General features: G+C 44.1%; 1 protein-coding gene across 2 annotated transcripts in view; it reads right to left on the bottom strand.

The window, feature by feature from the left end:
- The window catches only part of RBM47 (RNA binding motif protein 47), a 70,721-nt gene extending 63,782 nt beyond the window's left edge, over nucleotides 1–6,939 (bottom strand). For both annotated transcript variants that reach the window (XM_059163003.1, XM_059163011.1), the window contains exon 1: nucleotides 6,849–6,939. The gene's annotated coding sequence lies outside the window, so the exon portion shown is untranslated. The remainder of the gene's footprint in view (nucleotides 1–6,848) is intronic.
- Between the last annotated feature and the right edge of the window lie 9,709 nt (nucleotides 6,940–16,648).

Raw genomic sequence — 16,648 nt, 5'->3', positions numbered from 1 at the left:
ATCCTGCACCCCCCCACACTTTTTTTTGCTTTTGACATAATCCAAAGTTGACATCTTACTAACATCCAACGGCATATGCAAATAAGCCATTTGAAAACTAGTGAGTCTTAGAGAAATACTTATAAATTCAAAACAAGCTTCTTTTATTTTATATCATGAACTGTAAATGCTTATTATTATTTTTTAAATTCTCCAATTCTAGAAAGCAGAGACAAATGTCAAGAGCTGTTACCAGCCTCCCCTTCAGAACCCTAATGTGCACTTGCAATTTGAACTTGCTTCACTGAGCAGACTAGGTTTGCCCAGTTTAGTAAACATACAATTGGTCCGGTCTATAAAATCAGTGGTCAATCTTTTCGTAACAGAGCACAAGGACGCCTGTTATCAAACACTGATGCTCCTTTAAATTCCGTTTCCTAAAATACTTAAATTATTAGTAAATCTGGAAATTCTCCCTTAGCTTCTAATTGCTAGAAAACATAAGGCATGCATGTACACACACACACACACACACGTTTCCATTTCTAACACAATGTATGAATAGGACTGTGATTTGGTACTTTATTACAAACCAGGAATGCTGCAATTAGCTTCAGAAAGTCCGACTGAGTGAGTTTATACTTCTCTATGGCATTACCATCGTACACCTTATGCTAACAGTAGGTACTCAAGAAATACTTGTGAACAAATATTTAAATGAGCAGGGAAGACAGCAGTGCAAAACTCGGGCGAGAAAGGCTACCTCATCTCTGTTCCAGATAGCCACCCTTTTCCCGTCAGAGGATCCCACAATCTCACTGATGGATGGGACCCCCCCTGCACACACGACCTGACCCCGTGGCAACCTAATCTGGTTTTCTTACAGCTGTAAGAGTTAGAAAATAATAGTCCAACCCAGGACATGCTTTTGTTCAGTTCTAAAGAAAATGCCTGGGGTGCCTGGGTTACTCAGTCAGTTAAGTGTCTGACTCTTGGTTTTGGCTCAGATCATGACATCAGGGTTGTGAGATCCAGGCCTGCACTGAGCCGGTGCTGGGCTCTGCTATCAGCATGGAGTCTGCTGCAGATTCTCTCATCTCCCTTGGCCCCTCCCCCTGTTTGTTCTCTCTCTCTCAAATAAATAATCTTTAAAAAAAAAATTTTTTTTTTAAAAGTTCCCATTTGTCAGGAGGGTATGTTGAGGTGAGTTAAGACTCGTCAACATTTTGCTTTAGGGCTCCTGTGGTTCCCTCAATTATAACGGATTATAACCCAAAGACAGTTTTCTCTGATGGGAGGAGGGATGGCATGCAGAACTGAATGTACTTTGGGGTTGAACTGCTCTGAGTGTGAAGGCAGACTCTGGCATTTACTAAATGACGTGTCTTTGTTCAGGGCCCCTGAGCCCTCTTTGCCTCAGTTTCCCCATTTGTAAAGGGGATGAATGATTCCGAGCTAGCAGAGCTATTGTGAGGCTGGGGATTATATACATAAAGTACTTGGTACAATGTCTGACACATCGTAAGGGCACAGTCAGATGGTACGAGCTGACCAGCTCTCACCGACCACAGTGTTGGGGAAAGAGCGCTGTTTTTAATGGCTGAGGCTGTTCACCAAACATCGTGTGGCTGGCAGTGTGGGCCAGCGGGAAGCGCTGGGCACAGTGGAGGCAGAAAATCTGCCTTTCACTCACCAGGTATGTGACATCAGCTTCTCTATTTCAGCTTTCTCGCACACAAAATCAGTATATTTTACATCTTGAAATTTTTTTAATTTTTTATTTTCTTTTTCTTTTAAAGATTTTATTTTTTATTTATTTGACAGAGATCACAAGTAGGCAGAGAGTCAGGCAGAGAGAGAGAGAGGGAGGAGGAAGCAGGCTCCCTGCAGAGCAGAGAGCCCGATGTGGGGCTCGACTGGGATCATGACCTGAGCCAAAGGCAGAGGCTTTAACCCACTGAGCCACCCAGGCACCCCTTATTTTATTTTTCTTAAAGATTTTATTTAGTTATTTGTCAAAGAGAGAGAGAGAGAGAGCGCGCGCGCAAGCAAGCAGAGAAGCAGGCAGAGGGAGAGGGAAATAAATACAGGTTTCCCGTTGAGCAAGAAGCCTGATGCAGGGCTCGATCCCAGGACCCTAGGATCATGATCTGACCGAAGGCAGACGCTTAACTGACTGAGCCACCCAGGCGTCCCTTGGAATACCTCCAAGATATTCAGTCGAATCAAGAGACTTTGACACCCACGGGATCAGCACGTAGAACCCTGTGTGAGTTAGAAAGCAAAGTACTTCTGATCCCATTTTGAAAGACATGAACTTTGTCTCTCAGGAAATTTCTCAGCAAGTCTGACTTGAAACTCATCTACCTTTCTTAGGGTAATTGAACGTTTTTTTACGTATAAACATTTAAACCCGATCTTTAAAAAAAAACAAAACCCTCAAAAGTTGTCAAATACAGACTTTAGAATGCACTGCATGCATGTGAAAAGAAAAACTCTTTATAAGCAAAAACATGTATGTATAAGTAAAGGCTCCAACCGGAGATACCCGCCCGCCCGATTGCATAAGAGCTAAGTCTTCAATAATGAGGTGGCACGTCTGGTGTGGTCTCCGGCAGGATGGGGTTGCCCCGATGTCATCAGCAGTGAGCCTGTTCAGTTCAGACCAACTGTGAAGTCATGAAACTTCCCTTAAGCTCAGTTTCCTCATCTGTACAAAAGTGGCAGTCACCTCCCAGGGTGATGGCATAGGTTAAGTAAACAGCCCAGGGAGAGCCCTTGGTAAACAGACTCTCAGAAACCGACTTTTCTATGTCTACCCTTTTCAGGTGATAACATTTCCACCCCACCCTTTCTTCGATCCCTTCACTGGAAAGCTCTGGCACATGAAGGGAATGATTCTCAGCCACTACAGCCACGTTCTTAATTCCCCCAAAACTCATTAAATGGTGGTCTGTTCTGACAATGGGAGACTATCCAGCAATGAGAAATAAAGTGAAACAATGTGGACAAATGCCCCAAGCACCAGACTGAATGGAAGATGCAGAGAACAAAAGAACACATATGATCCCACTGTTAGCAAGTTCAAGAACAGCTGAAGCTAATGTATGGTAAAAGAAGTTAAAATAATGGTGATCTTGAGGCACGGGGGTTGACTGAGGAAAAGCACAAAGGAGTCTTCTGGGATACTGAAAAGTTTCTGTACCTTGATCTGAGGGGTGGCTACCCAGGTGCATATAAGTAAAAACTTACCAAGCTGAAAGAGTTGTGCAGTTTACTGCCTTTGTTATACCTCAATCACTAATATTGAAAATAGTATTTTTTGAAGATTTTATTTTTTAAGTAATCTCTACCCCCGACAAGGGACTCAAACCCGTCACTTCAGATCAAGAACTGCATGCTCCACAGACCGAGCCAGCCAAGTGGCCCTAAAATAATATTTCTTCAAAGCATTTATTGGACTTAAGCTTGTCACCTGGAAGTTTCTCTCTTGTGCATTCTTCTAGGCTCTTTTTACATTGTCATGGGTGATAAATGTACTTATTGATACCTCTGCAATGGTAGAATTAAAGAATACTCATATATAAAATTTTACAAGTAATTGAATTTGTTCCTTTAAGCAAGAATACTTTATGAAATGATTTGTAGTCCTTGCTATCATTTTAAACAGACACAACTGTGCACATTCCTCTTGGTGAACCAAGGTTATCCTTAGAAACTTACCTGGGCAAGCTGGGCTGAGACTAAGTAGTAACTTCAGGACCTTTGCTTCTATACTGATGACAGGAGTCTTTGTCCCTTCCCTGCTATTTCTTACTGTCACCTGGCTGTCTCTGAGGATCCCGATCTTTCTCCTTTGTTTTCCTTCATGCCTTTACTCATAAAGTTGGCACCTATTTTTTGAACGCCCAGTATGTACTAAGCACTGGAGATAATCATAGCGAATAAGCCATTCATGATCCATGACCTAATGGGACTTAATTTTAGCAGAGAAGTCAAGTATAAAATAAATGTGATGACTGTCTTAAAGGGGGAAGCATAGGACCTAATCTAGGAGGTCTGGAGTGACATTTTAGAACTGAGAGATGATTGGGGTGCCTGGGTGACTCAGTGGATTAAACCTCTGCCTTCGGCTCAGGTCATGATCTCATGGTCCTGGGATCGAGCCCTGCATGGGGCTCTCTGCTCAGCAGCCTGCTTCCCCATCTCTCTCTGCCTGCCTCTCTGCCTACTTGTGATCTCTGTCAAATAAATAAATAAAATCTTAAAAAAAAAAAAAAAAAAAAAAAAAAGAACCGAGAGATGAAAAACAAGCCCAGAGTGAGACCTTAGTAAGTATTAGCTGAATGAATGAGTGTACGCTTAATGATCGTGAGCCAACAGAGAAGCCGGCGTTCTGAATTACTGTGCACTGGGAAACTGGGAATTTTATCAGAAGATGCCTAAATCAAGAGTCAACAGGCATTGAGTGAGGCCCTGTTGCATTTATGCTTCGAGGACTATTTTTTGCTTAAAGACACTGAATTACCAGACAAGCGAATAATTTTTACTCATTGCTCAGCTAACCTATATATATTCAGTTTCATGCCACCAAAACAAAACCAGCCCCAAATAGCAATAGCCCAAATTTTTATGATGATTTCTCCAGCTTGCCTGCATAGTTCTGACCGCCAGTGCCTATGTAGGTGACTTTTCTGGTAGAGTCCCCCAAAGCGATCTGGAAATGTAGTTGTCACCCATGCACACTTCCATGGGACAGCCGGGCCCCAGCATGAGAAAACAGCCAAGACTCCTTGGGTTTTATCGAATGTTGCAAACTGCCACCTAATTTATGTCTGAAGAGGTCACCTTCATGACATATTACAAATCCAGAACTTGCTAAGGGATAGAAAGATAGGATGACAACCACCTTTGTGGAGAGACCACATAACGATGCACCTTCTTCCAAAACCAACCTGATCCAGAAACACTATTATCACGTCGCATGGAAGAGCAGCACGTTTAAAATGACAAGAGTAAGAGCCAATTTACTCAGGTCTTCACCCTACGTGTGTAGCCTTTGGTGATCAAAGTTTCTAAAATTTGGTAGGTCGTTGGAACTAAAAACCTGAAAAAGCTGAACGAAGGAACTCCACCAAATAAGGTTTTTTCCCAATGATTTTAAGTGAGGAATGACAAGTATCTGGAAATGGTACATTTTTAGACTTTTTCCCAGAGTCTTTTGGTTCATCTAATAAGATTTCAAACATAAAGCTTCACCCATCTAGTTCAGACTCCGTGGAATTCATGCACGAACTCCTATTCTACTTGGATTTTTCTGGCATCACAGGTGGTCGAAAGTTTCCCAGACCCAGAAGCATCGAAGCGCAACTGTGGGACAGACAGGCAGACAGCGAGGATTCTTCCATCTGTTTCAGACTCTTAAAAGGGTCGTAAGAAAAAGTTAAACCACTCGCTGAAAGTTACACAAACTTTCAGCCGTCAGGGTAGTAAAACAACTCGCCGCTAAACCTGATTTTGTGATACGTGTACACAGATGATCAAATCTGATACCTCCGAGGGGAATGAACTCGAGGTCTTTTGACCCCCATGGCTGTTAGATTTGGTCCTACTTGCCTAAATACACAAAGCCACTGTGAAGTTTTCCCCATGAAGGAAGTTCCCTCTAATTCTGAAACAATCATTTCTTCTAGCCATTTTGCAATGGCTGGGAACTTGTCAGAAGAAAGACTGTTGGCTTCTTACTGCCAGTGTCACTGGGCAAAACGTCCAAAAATCACTCCCCCCCCCCCCCATAATCAGTGGGCTCTTCGTTTTAGCTCTGTCTTCATACTTACGTCACCTACTACATGGGCAAATGGACCAAAGATCCCATGTTTGTTATAGTGCCTATATTATACCGTGATTCCTTTCCTCAGGAACTGGGCATTATAGACATCTTTCAGAGCTAACCTTTTTCTAGATTTTTCCTATTTATTGTTTGGGTTTTAGTCACTAATAACATGGTTGCAGGTATGTGTATTGAGGAAACCATTATTATAATTGATCAAATATTAAATACTCGGTTAAGGCTCTAGTTTTATCCTATGTACTCATGTACATAGGATATGTACATAGGATAGTACTCATGTACTATGTACATATCCTATGTACTCATTTTCATCCTATGTACTACATTCTAGCTTCTTCTTCTTCTTCTTTTTTTTTTTTTTTGGTTAAAAAAAAAAAAGCCAGAATGTAAATATTTAGTATTTCCAAGAAGTATTTAATCCTTAGTTTTTCAAAAATGATCTATGAACTGTATACAGTTGTTCCTAGGGAACATGTTCTAAAAACACAGATTTGAGGAAAAGAAGCAAGCTTTCCAGCTGACCATGATTCTGGTATCTTGTCAAAATTCAACAGAAAAGGTGGAGAAGAAAGAAAGCTTAAGAGTATGTTCATGAAACCAGAAACCACCATTTAGCAAAAGCTATTAATGGCATGAGTCATGGGGCACACCAAAGTGCAAGTCACAAGGTTACAGGTCGCCTCCTAGAAACACCACACCTGGTTCCGAATTCTTTGCTAAAGCAAATGCTACCATTTGATTCAGACCGTTGGAAAACCTCAAGCCCCGGAAGACCTCACCTTGCTCCCCGAGACACCCAAGTCCCTCGAGCAAAACCGAAAACAACTGACCGAAAGTGAAGGTTTACAATGATCCAGGGACTCTGAGCACCGAAAAATAGTTTGCAAAGCCATTATTTTTGCCACTGCTCTCTCCTCCCCTCCCCATTTCTGCCCCTTCAGCCGAAGGCAACCCAGATTGTTTATAACCTGAAATTCTAAATATTTATAAACACGAAAGTACGAAACAATGTACCTACCACACACCTGGAGCTCTCTTTCCCCGGCTTCTCTCCTCCCACACTCTGGCAACGGAATGCCCTTCAAAACCATGGCTCAGTGCTTTTGGTAAATGTTTTACGAGACACTAAACAGCCTTGTGTCCCACCCTCAGAGCAAACACCATGGACAGAACACAATATAAGGGTTGCAAAGATATCGTGTGATGCACAATAATGCAAATCAACAGGCAGAATCATTTCTACACTTCCCCTTAAGAGAGAAAAAAAAAAAATTCCAAACTTAGGGGGGAGTGCAGGCTAGGCTAGCAGGAAGGGCTTGCAGAAATAAACCTTGACTAGTTGCGCGTGTGTGTGTGTGTGTGTGTGTGTGTGTGTGAAAGCGGCATTATGATAAGCCATTGTTCTAATCCCCAAGCAAGTCTTGGCTTGCTAAACTGAAAAAGTGTCAAAGGCAAGAGCTAATAAAAGGTAGAGTTCACCCAAGCGCCTGTGGCAGACCCAGGAGCCCCTGTACATTTCCCATCAATTTCGATTCATTAGAGAAAATGCAACTTGAAAAAGTCTTCCTAAACTGTCTTGCGCAATGAACCAACCGCACTCGCTGTTTTCTTGATTCCCCAAGTAAAAACCAACTCTGCTCCAAACCAGAGGTTTTGCATTCCATTCAAGTTAACAATTACAACTGGAGGATAACAGAAACTTGCTGGCACTGAATTATTAGCATACCCAGAATGTCAGGTGCCTCTTGGTACCACTGGGGTTAACACGATAAAGAGAGGGTGCGCTCTGGGATCGTCCGTCTCATTTTACCGAAACTACACACGGAGACAGCCAGAGTCAGGAGCCCAGGGTGGTACGCGCCAACCTGCTCTGGGAGCTCCGAGTAGGACATTGAGAGAGGAGAAAGGAGAATTATTTAGCAACCATCAAGGCTACTCGTGGAAAGGAGACCAAGGCTGCCTACAGGAGAAGAAATAATTAACTCTGGCTCTGAAATCACACACAGCTAGGTTAATCCAATAAGAAAACCCATCCTCCATCCCCACCCACTCTGCCCCAGTTCTAGGAATACTCGAAGTTTTGCATTTCATACCTTCAGGATGTCTAGCAGGGCAGAAAGGAAACGGAACTTAGAACTGAGATCATGGCTTTTCTACGTGCCAGCTGTGTGACCTTGAGCAAATCATTCCACCTCTCTGAGCCTGTTTCTTCATCTAGATAATAAAAATTCTAGAACCAGGAAATCCAGCCCCAAGAACTGACAGTTCTCCCCATCTGAGAGTTAGACAATGGCAAAGAGCAGTTCTTGACATTTTCAAAACTTAAGGTCTTCAAATCTTAAGACTTGTTGCAACTTACTTGGTCCCTCTACCTTGTGTAGACAGGTCCTGTTTCATTTTCAGTTTCCTCATATTTACAGATCCCCAGGTTAGTGCTACGCCGAAGGCAACTGACTTTACTTCTTTCTCTTTGGTCCAACTGACTAGTCCGCCTTCAGTGGGTGTCCTAAATGGCAGTTTATCTGCCTCCCAGGGGCGATCCTGAGGGGCCCCCCAGCCCTCTGCCTGAGCCATCCTGCCCTTCTGTTCTCACACTTCCCCTCTTCATGAATCCACCTGCCCCTGGCCAGGCCTCCACAGCCAGGCTACCTGCCTCGTAAAGTCTCATCCTGCTCTCACTTTCCCCTTCCTTCTCTCTTGCTGTCTTCTCTTTCCTTCTTTTTCCCCTTCCTTCCCTCTGCCTCGCCCCACTGAGAGCGCGCATGGGGACATGGTGAAGAGCAATTACTTTTCTCATCCTGTTTCTTTCATTGTTTGGTGGGTTGTCTCAAACACCCCATGAGGGAGGAAAGTCAGATGTTTTGGTCACCCAGATTCTATTGACAAGAGCCGTGCGATCGAGAGGTTCAGCTGGTCTCCGGCCAACCGCTAATGGCGCCCCGCAGCTCGGCTTTCCTCACAGGGTTTCCCTCAGCCTCTCCAGGGTGGGCTAACGCCTCGCCTCAGATGCCCCTCAGCGCCCCCGAAGGCCCCACCTGGTTTCTTCGGTTCTCTCTGCCCATCTTGCCCACCCCCCCCCCCCTTGGATCACTCATCTCCTTGTCTCCTTCCTTCTTCCCTCTTGGCTGGTCAACCTCTTATTCTGTTCCTAGGGCCTCTCTCACTGAACCCCATAGACCACTTCTGATTATTGCTATCCCTGCGTGCCTTTCCTTCCACAAACCCAACAGGAGCAAATCTCCAAAGGATGAAACTGAGAGCCTGGGGGACAATTACTCACTTCCTGGGAGACTTTCCTTACTAGAGCTCCTTTCGGGTCACATATCCCATGACAACCTGCACCCTGTTACGTGCGTGTATGTCAACAGCTTTCTGGACCACAAGCACACCCAGGCATGGGTCTGGGCATGGAGTCCAGGGCTTAGGGCTAAGGAACATACTAGAATTTGGGTGGGGGAAAAAAAAAAAAAAAAACTGAAGACATACTACTTGAACCTAAAGCCAGGCCTCCATGGAGTACATTTTAGGTCGAAGTGGAGACCTGAATTTGGGGTTTTAATATCCTTGTTTTGCACTTTTTTCCTTTTTCTTTGTATTCAAATAAGGATAAGAAAATTTGGTTATAAAGACAAGATAGCATCTAAGCTATCCAATTGTGCCATGAGACCAGCATCATTCAGGAAATGTCTGCAGTGACCAGGCTCTGGACATACGTTATGTTGTTTACTGTCATCAGACAGGAAGGGACAGGGTCAGAGAGACCGTCCCTGGGCAGGCAGCTGTTAATGACCGAACTGAACATCAGAGCGGGTCTCCATCCTCACTCTTTGCCTGAGCAGTCCTCATGCCACACACACACCACAACCTGCCCTCTCCAAGGACATGACTACTGCCCCAATCAAGAGCCACCTTGCTGGTGTTTTCAGCCACTCGGTGCTCAGAACCTGCCTGACCCCATTCTTCTTCTCTATTCCTTCTCCTTGGCCTCCCCACCCACGTCCCTCCACCTTTTTTCTGATCCCAAAGACAATCTGTCCTGTCCACTTTGCAATCTGTTGGCAAACCCTAATACAGAGGCCCTCTTTGGACCACAAAACCTGACCATATAGACAGTGTGGCTCGTCCCACTTCCAGGAGGCTTTTTATATCCATTTCTTCTGTGGCTACAAATTTGGATATTTGACTTCAGACACTGCAGGTTGGGTTAAAATTCCCTGTGCGATTGAAACAACACTTGGGGTGCTACTGTATTCAAATATTATATTTCATGCAGCTCAGAGACCCAATTCCATGTTCCCAACAAAGAACCATGCCTTCTCCGCCATATAAATGCTTCATAAGAGCATTTCCCCATTTCCAGACATGCACTTCTTTTTTTTTTTTTTTTTTTTTTAAAAGATTTTATTTATTTACTTGAGAGAGAGACAGTGAGAGAGAGCATGAACGAGGAGAAGGTCAGAGAGAGAAGCAGACTCCCCATGGAGCTGGGAGCCTGATGCGGGACTCGATCCCAGGACTCCAGGATCATGACCTGAGCTGAAGGCAGTCGTCCAACCAACTGAGCCACCCAGGCGTCCCCAGACATGCACTTCTAAGTCAAGATTTTGCTCCAGTGTGTTTACGCCAGTGTGCAAGTATACCCCTGAATTTTTTTTTTTTTAATTAACATATAATGTATTGGGCACCTGGATGTCTCAATCATTAAGCTTCTACCTTTGGCTCAGGTCATGTTTCCAGGGTCCTGGGATCGAGAGCCCTGTGTCAGGCTCCCTGCTCCACAGGAAGTCTGTTTCTCCCTCTCACTCTCTCTGCTTGTTCCCTCTCCCGCTGTGTCTCTCTCTATCAAATAAATAAAATCTTCAAAACAAAACAAAACAACAAAGCAAAACAAAGAAACCATATAATGTGTTATTTGTATCCGGGTAGACCCCTGAAATTTTTAACTGCAAAGTTCCAATAGGGCAGAATAATCGAATGCTGGGAAGTGCTACTCTATTGTCCTGGGCCTGTTCCTGAGCACCTGTCCATTCTAGAAGGCCCCTTCTAGCTTAGATACCCTTGAGTCTAGCAAAGATTTGTCCTGCAGGATGATTCCCCATTCTGGAAGGGATTCTGAATTCCCTTGGACACTAGGGAATTCAGGGCAGGAAGCAGCAGAAGGTGAAGACTGTATTTGGAATTGTCAAGACGCCCAGAATTTTTCAACGGCCTTGGCAGTCCCCCAGAATTACTCATGCCTCTTCAGTTCTCTGGAAGGGGGCTTCAGAGAACCCTGTAAGCACAGCCTCAGAAACTGCTCATCACCCACCCCAGCCTAAACTCACACCGCAAGCAAAGAGTCCTCACACCTCTTGATGTTCCCCCCAAGTCCCCCAAAGAAGGAGAGGCTGGAACGTATGAGAAGAACAACACATGATGAATCTGCTCTGTCCAACACGGTCTTTCACTGGGACATCATTCCCTAGACCAGCAGTTCTCAAACTGAGGTTTCTGGGCACTCTGAAGAACCCTTAGACTCTTTCAGAAGTCTGGAAGGTCATAACTATTTTCATAATAACTCTAATATTTTTGCCCTTTTCATGGAGTTGACATTGGTCAAGAGTTGACAAGAGGTAAAGAGAGTGGTGGGTACAGCAACCTAGAATAAGACAGAGGTAACTTTTTCACCACCGGGCACTCACAAGTTTGTTTTGTTTTGCTTTGTTATGTTTTTTTAGAGCCCATTTTCCTCAGGAATATACTTGATGATGCACGAAAATGTTAATTTTATTATACTTTAACTCTTAAGTATAATCTTTATAATCTTCTGTGTGATCCAACGAGAAGGACACACGAAGCTCTCCTGCTGTGCACCAAATTATGGGGACAGTCCCAGGGAAAATCACTTTTGTGGAACACAGGAGACCTGCAGCTGTTTTTGTCACAGAACAGCATTTTTGCCTGAATGAATGACCGACAGACAAAAATCAAAGTTATTCAGAAGTGGGATATTTGGCAGACATTTTCTGGGAAATGAACGAAGGGCGCAAGTTACGTCCAAGAACATAACTGACAGCATTTGTTTCCAATGATAAACCTCGAGCTCTCAAGTCTAAAGTTAAAATTACAGAGAATCTGTGATTGTCATCACACATTGGATGGCTTGCCAATAAATAAAGGCTCTTCAGTTGAGATTAGTTGTGATGTTAGCAAATGTGATTTTTTTTTTTAAAGTATCATATAACAAAATGTGTCAATATTTAGAAGATCTTCACAACTCAGTAAACCAATATTTTCCATGTGACCAATTCATGATGTTACAGATTCATGACTGGCTTAAAGAGCCATTCAAAGTACAAGATAAATGGACGGCTTTTAATGTTATAGAGTGTGAAAAGTTGATACTGTTTCAGATTCTATACTGCAACTAACTTTTAAGAAACTCTCCCTTCTTGGGGCACCTGGGTGGCTCAGTGGGTTAAGCCTCTGCCTTTGGCTCAGGTCATGATCTCAGGGTCTTGGGTTCGAGCCCCACATCAGGCTCTCTGCTCAGCGGGGAGCCTGCTTCCCCTCTCTCTCTCCACCTACTTGTGATCTCTGTCAAGTAAATAAATAAAATCTCAGAAAAAAAGAAAAGAAACTCTCCCTTCTTGAGAGTTTGGATTCTGTATCAAATAAGAATGTTTATGATTATCTAAAAAGACTGCTGAAATACTCTTCCCTTTTCCAACTACAATCTTTGTGAGGCCGAGTTTTCTTTACAAAATTTTGTAAAAATAACATCAGTAGATTGAAGACAGAACCAAATATTAAGAAGCAGCTCATTTCTATCAAGCCAGTCATGAAAGATATTTGCAAAAAAATGTAAACAATGCACTCTTCTCACCATTGACTTGTTTTTGGAAATATAGTTTTTTATAAAAATGTTTTTCATGTTTTTGGGGTACCTGGGTGGCTCAGTGGGCTAAGCCTCTGCCTTCAGCCTAGGTCATGATCTCAGGGTCCTAGGATTGAGCCCCGCTTTGGGCTCTCTACTCTCTGCTCAGCAGGGATCCTGCTTCCCCCTTCTCTCTGCCGGCCTCTCTGCCTACTTGCGATCTCTCTCTCTCTCTCTGGCAAATAAAATCTTTTTAAAAAATGTTATTCATGTTTTTAACACAAGAGCTCACTATTGTTATTTTTGAAGGAATTAAGTAAATATTTTTAATTTCTCCATTTGAATTCCTAACACGGTCAACAGCAAAATGTACAACCCACATAAACAAGGGTGCTGTAGGTCCCCCAATAATTTTTAAAAATGCAAAGATAGGGTTGCCCCCTAATTAGCAAATACAAATGTGGGGCACCCAGTTAAATTTGAATTTCAGATGAATAAGAAATGATAATTTGTTAAACACACCCATGAAATATCTAGGACATACTTATGCTTTAAAAATTACTTACTGATTATCTGAAGGTTATCTGAAGTTAACTGAGCATTTTTTAAATTTTCTTTGCCTATTAAGAGGTACCCAGACCCAGAAGTTTGAGAAACACTGTACCAGACCACACCCTCCACATCTGTGCTGAAACACTAATGCCAACACTTATTAGGCATCCACTGTATACAAGACCCAGCACTAACTTCTTGGCATACACTACCCCTTCAGTCTCCCCCCAATCCTACATGACATACTCTTACGATCCCTATTTTACAAATGAGGAAATAAAAACCCCGAGAAGACAAGTGAAGCTAATTACTTGTGGAAGGCAGACCTGGAACCCACACCCTCAGTCGCCAAAATCTCAGCTTGTAACTCTAAGGCTTAGATCACTCTGGATAATGGAAGATTCCTAAAGATGATGGTTCTTCTGCATATTTGCTATTCAATCTCTGATGCTTCTCAGCTCTCACACAGCTGTGTGTTCTCAGCTATCAGAGCCACAGGGAAACCCAAGAGTGTGTGGCAGGGAGTCCTATCCAGAATTGGCCATGAATTTTGACCCAGAGCAACTTCTCTAATGGACACTCCCCTGGGTATGAACAGCGGCATTGTTCTGGGCTGAAAATTCTAGAATGGAGCAACAGTGCACAGGCACTGCTCATCGTTGATAATTGCAAGCCACTGGGATTTGGTGCTGAGCTAGAATCAGCCTTGAGAATAAACCGGGAATTTCTCCAAATGAATCCGAACGAAGTGAAGCAAACATAATCATTGTTGTAAGCAAGCCAAGATCCTGGTTTTTGTAAGATCATGACCCAGGCCACTGGATATATTTAATGAGCTCAGGCTCAACAGTAAACAAACAAGGGAAGGTAAATTTTTTTTTATGATCCAACACAGGGGTAAGAGTATGTATCCGGGGCCATGTGATCTGCAAATACAAAAGTGAATTTGCCTGCAGCCAACTGGAAGCCCCGCCCCCATCACCCAAGGTTAGAATATAATGTAGAAAGTGGTAAACAGAAAAGCAGGGAGACAGACGCCAGTCTTTCACATGGGGGAAATTTCTTTGACAAAGGGAAGATTTATGTTTCAAATTTTTTTTTTGTTTTGCAAATCTGGATTTTTATCAGATGGGAGGCAAACTGGATTATACTGGGAGCAGTTGTGTATTACAGAAGCCAAGGGTGAGAGATCTCTGAAAATGAGCATAGAAGAGAGAATGGGACAGGGGAAGAGAATAAAAGATCAGAGATCAGAAAAAGAAAAATACCCAAACTGGAGTGTTGGATAATTAAGAAGAGGCCCATTTTAGAAACCAAGACTTGCTGAAAGCCTAGAGGACAGTCTAGGTGGAAAGAAATTTTTGGGAAACCCAAGGGACAGCTGAAGGAAAAGCGTCTTTGTTTTACTTTGAAAACTCTCCACTTTGCAGTTCGCCTCAGGCCCCCCGCCCCCCGCCCCCTACGGGGCTGTTGCCTGAGCTCAGACCCTGGCCCAGGCCTGCCCAAAGCCCTGCCCAAAGCCCTGCTCACCCCTTTATCCACTCACTCAATCTGGATCCCCCAAGCGCTAAAAGGGCAAAGGGCAAGAGAATAGGGGCACTTGGGTGGCTCAGTGGGTTAAAGCCTCTGCCCTCGGCTCAGGTCATGATCCCAGGATCCTGAGATCAAGCCCCACAAAGGGAATCTCTGCTCAGCAGGGAGCCTGCTTCCCCACCCCACCGCACCCCCCCCCTGCCTGCCTCTCTGCCTTCTTGTGATCTCTGTCAAATAAATAAATAAATAAATAAAATCTTTTTTTTTTTTTTTTTTTTAAAGAGAGAATAAAGAACAAATGGAGAGGCAACCCTGGGCTCACTCTCAGATAAGCAGAGGAGGTGGAGGATTCTGGAAGTTCTCCCCTTCAGGGGGCCTTCGGAATTCATTGTCATGACTGCTGAATGTCAAGGAGGACACAGCTGGAAACTGTAACTCATCAACTTTCCAAACTCAGACAGACTCCAATTCCCAGGACTAGCTTGCCACCTCAGAATGGAGTCAAGAGGGGCGCCTGGGTGGCTCAGTGTGTTAAAGCCTCTGCCTTTGACTCGGGTCGTGATCCCGGGGTCCTGGGAGTGATCCCGGGGTCCTGGGATCGAGCCCCGCATGGGGCTCTCTGCTCTGCGGGGAGCCTGCTAACTCCTCTCTCTCTCTCTGCCTGCCTCTCTGCCTACTTGTGATCTCTGTCTGTCAAATGAATAAATAAAATCTTTAAAAAAAAGAAAAAAGAATGGAGTCAAGAGTCCTGCCTGCTTTAGACATGAAGGTGACAGAGCTGGGTGGCCCGCCTACTCTGCCCCAGCCCAGCAGGCTGCATTTCCTGTCTTCCCAGCTCTCCACAGCATGGAGAACATGAAGTTTATTTCCCATTTTGTTTGAGACACAGGCCCTAATCACATTTCAGGAAGCCCCTTGCCTTGAAAAGTGGTTGGACTGTACGTGAAGGTCACTAGTGGTTACTGTGGCCCCAGATAGTAAATATTTTAGGCTTTGCAGGTCATACAGTTTGTTAACCTACGTTTCTCTCTCTCCCTTAAAATGTAAAAACCATTCTTTGCTACCTATAAAACATACAAGAACAGACAGCGGAGCAGGCCAGGTGGCTGGTTCCTCACTTAAAGTGACAGCAAAGGGCGGGACGGCGGGGGGGGGGGGGGGGGCAGGGGTAGACACGCAAGTGGTGACTTCTGCATCCTGTCTGGATGAATAGAGTGTTAAGCATTGTGTCAGAACGTCCCTGTCTTGCTGACAAAGGCTATCTTGTCCTCATATTCTCTGCTTATGGGGTCATCTTGCCTTTGCTGGGATTCTGTTCAAAAAAGAATTCAGCTGTAGATCTGGAATTAAACCCTGAAATGCTCATCTTAGATATTTGCAAAATGAAATAAACAACTTTTAAAAAAAGCTAGAATATTTTACAAGTTTTTATTATGTGTGTGTGTGTGTGTGTATACATTGTGTTTAAAAGTGAACACTCCAGGGGGCACCTGAGTGGCTCAGTTGGTTAAGCGACTGCCTTCAGCTGAGGTCATGATCCTGGAGTCCCAGGATCGAGTCCCGAATCGGGCTCCCTGCTCAGCAGAAAGTATGCTTCTCCCTTTGACCCTCCCCCTCATGCTTGCTCTCTCTCTCAAATAAAAAATAAAAGTGAATATTCTAGGGACACCTGGATGGCTTGGTGGTTAAGCATCTGACTCTTGGTTTCTGCTCAGGGTTATGATCTCATGGATCGTGAGATTGAGCCCCATACTGAGGCCCACACTAGGCTCCCTGGCCCTCAGCGGGGAGTCTGCTTGAGCATTCTTTCCCTGTGCCCCTCCCTAGTCACACGCATGTACACACATGTGCGCACACGCACCTGCTCCCTCCCCTAC

This window comes from Mustela lutreola, chromosome 1, assembly GCF_030435805.1.
Source record: "Mustela lutreola isolate mMusLut2 chromosome 1, mMusLut2.pri, whole genome shotgun sequence".
NCBI lineage: Eukaryota > Metazoa > Chordata > Mammalia > Carnivora > Mustelidae > Mustela > Mustela lutreola.
This window is presented reverse-complemented; position numbering and strand designations above follow the sequence as displayed.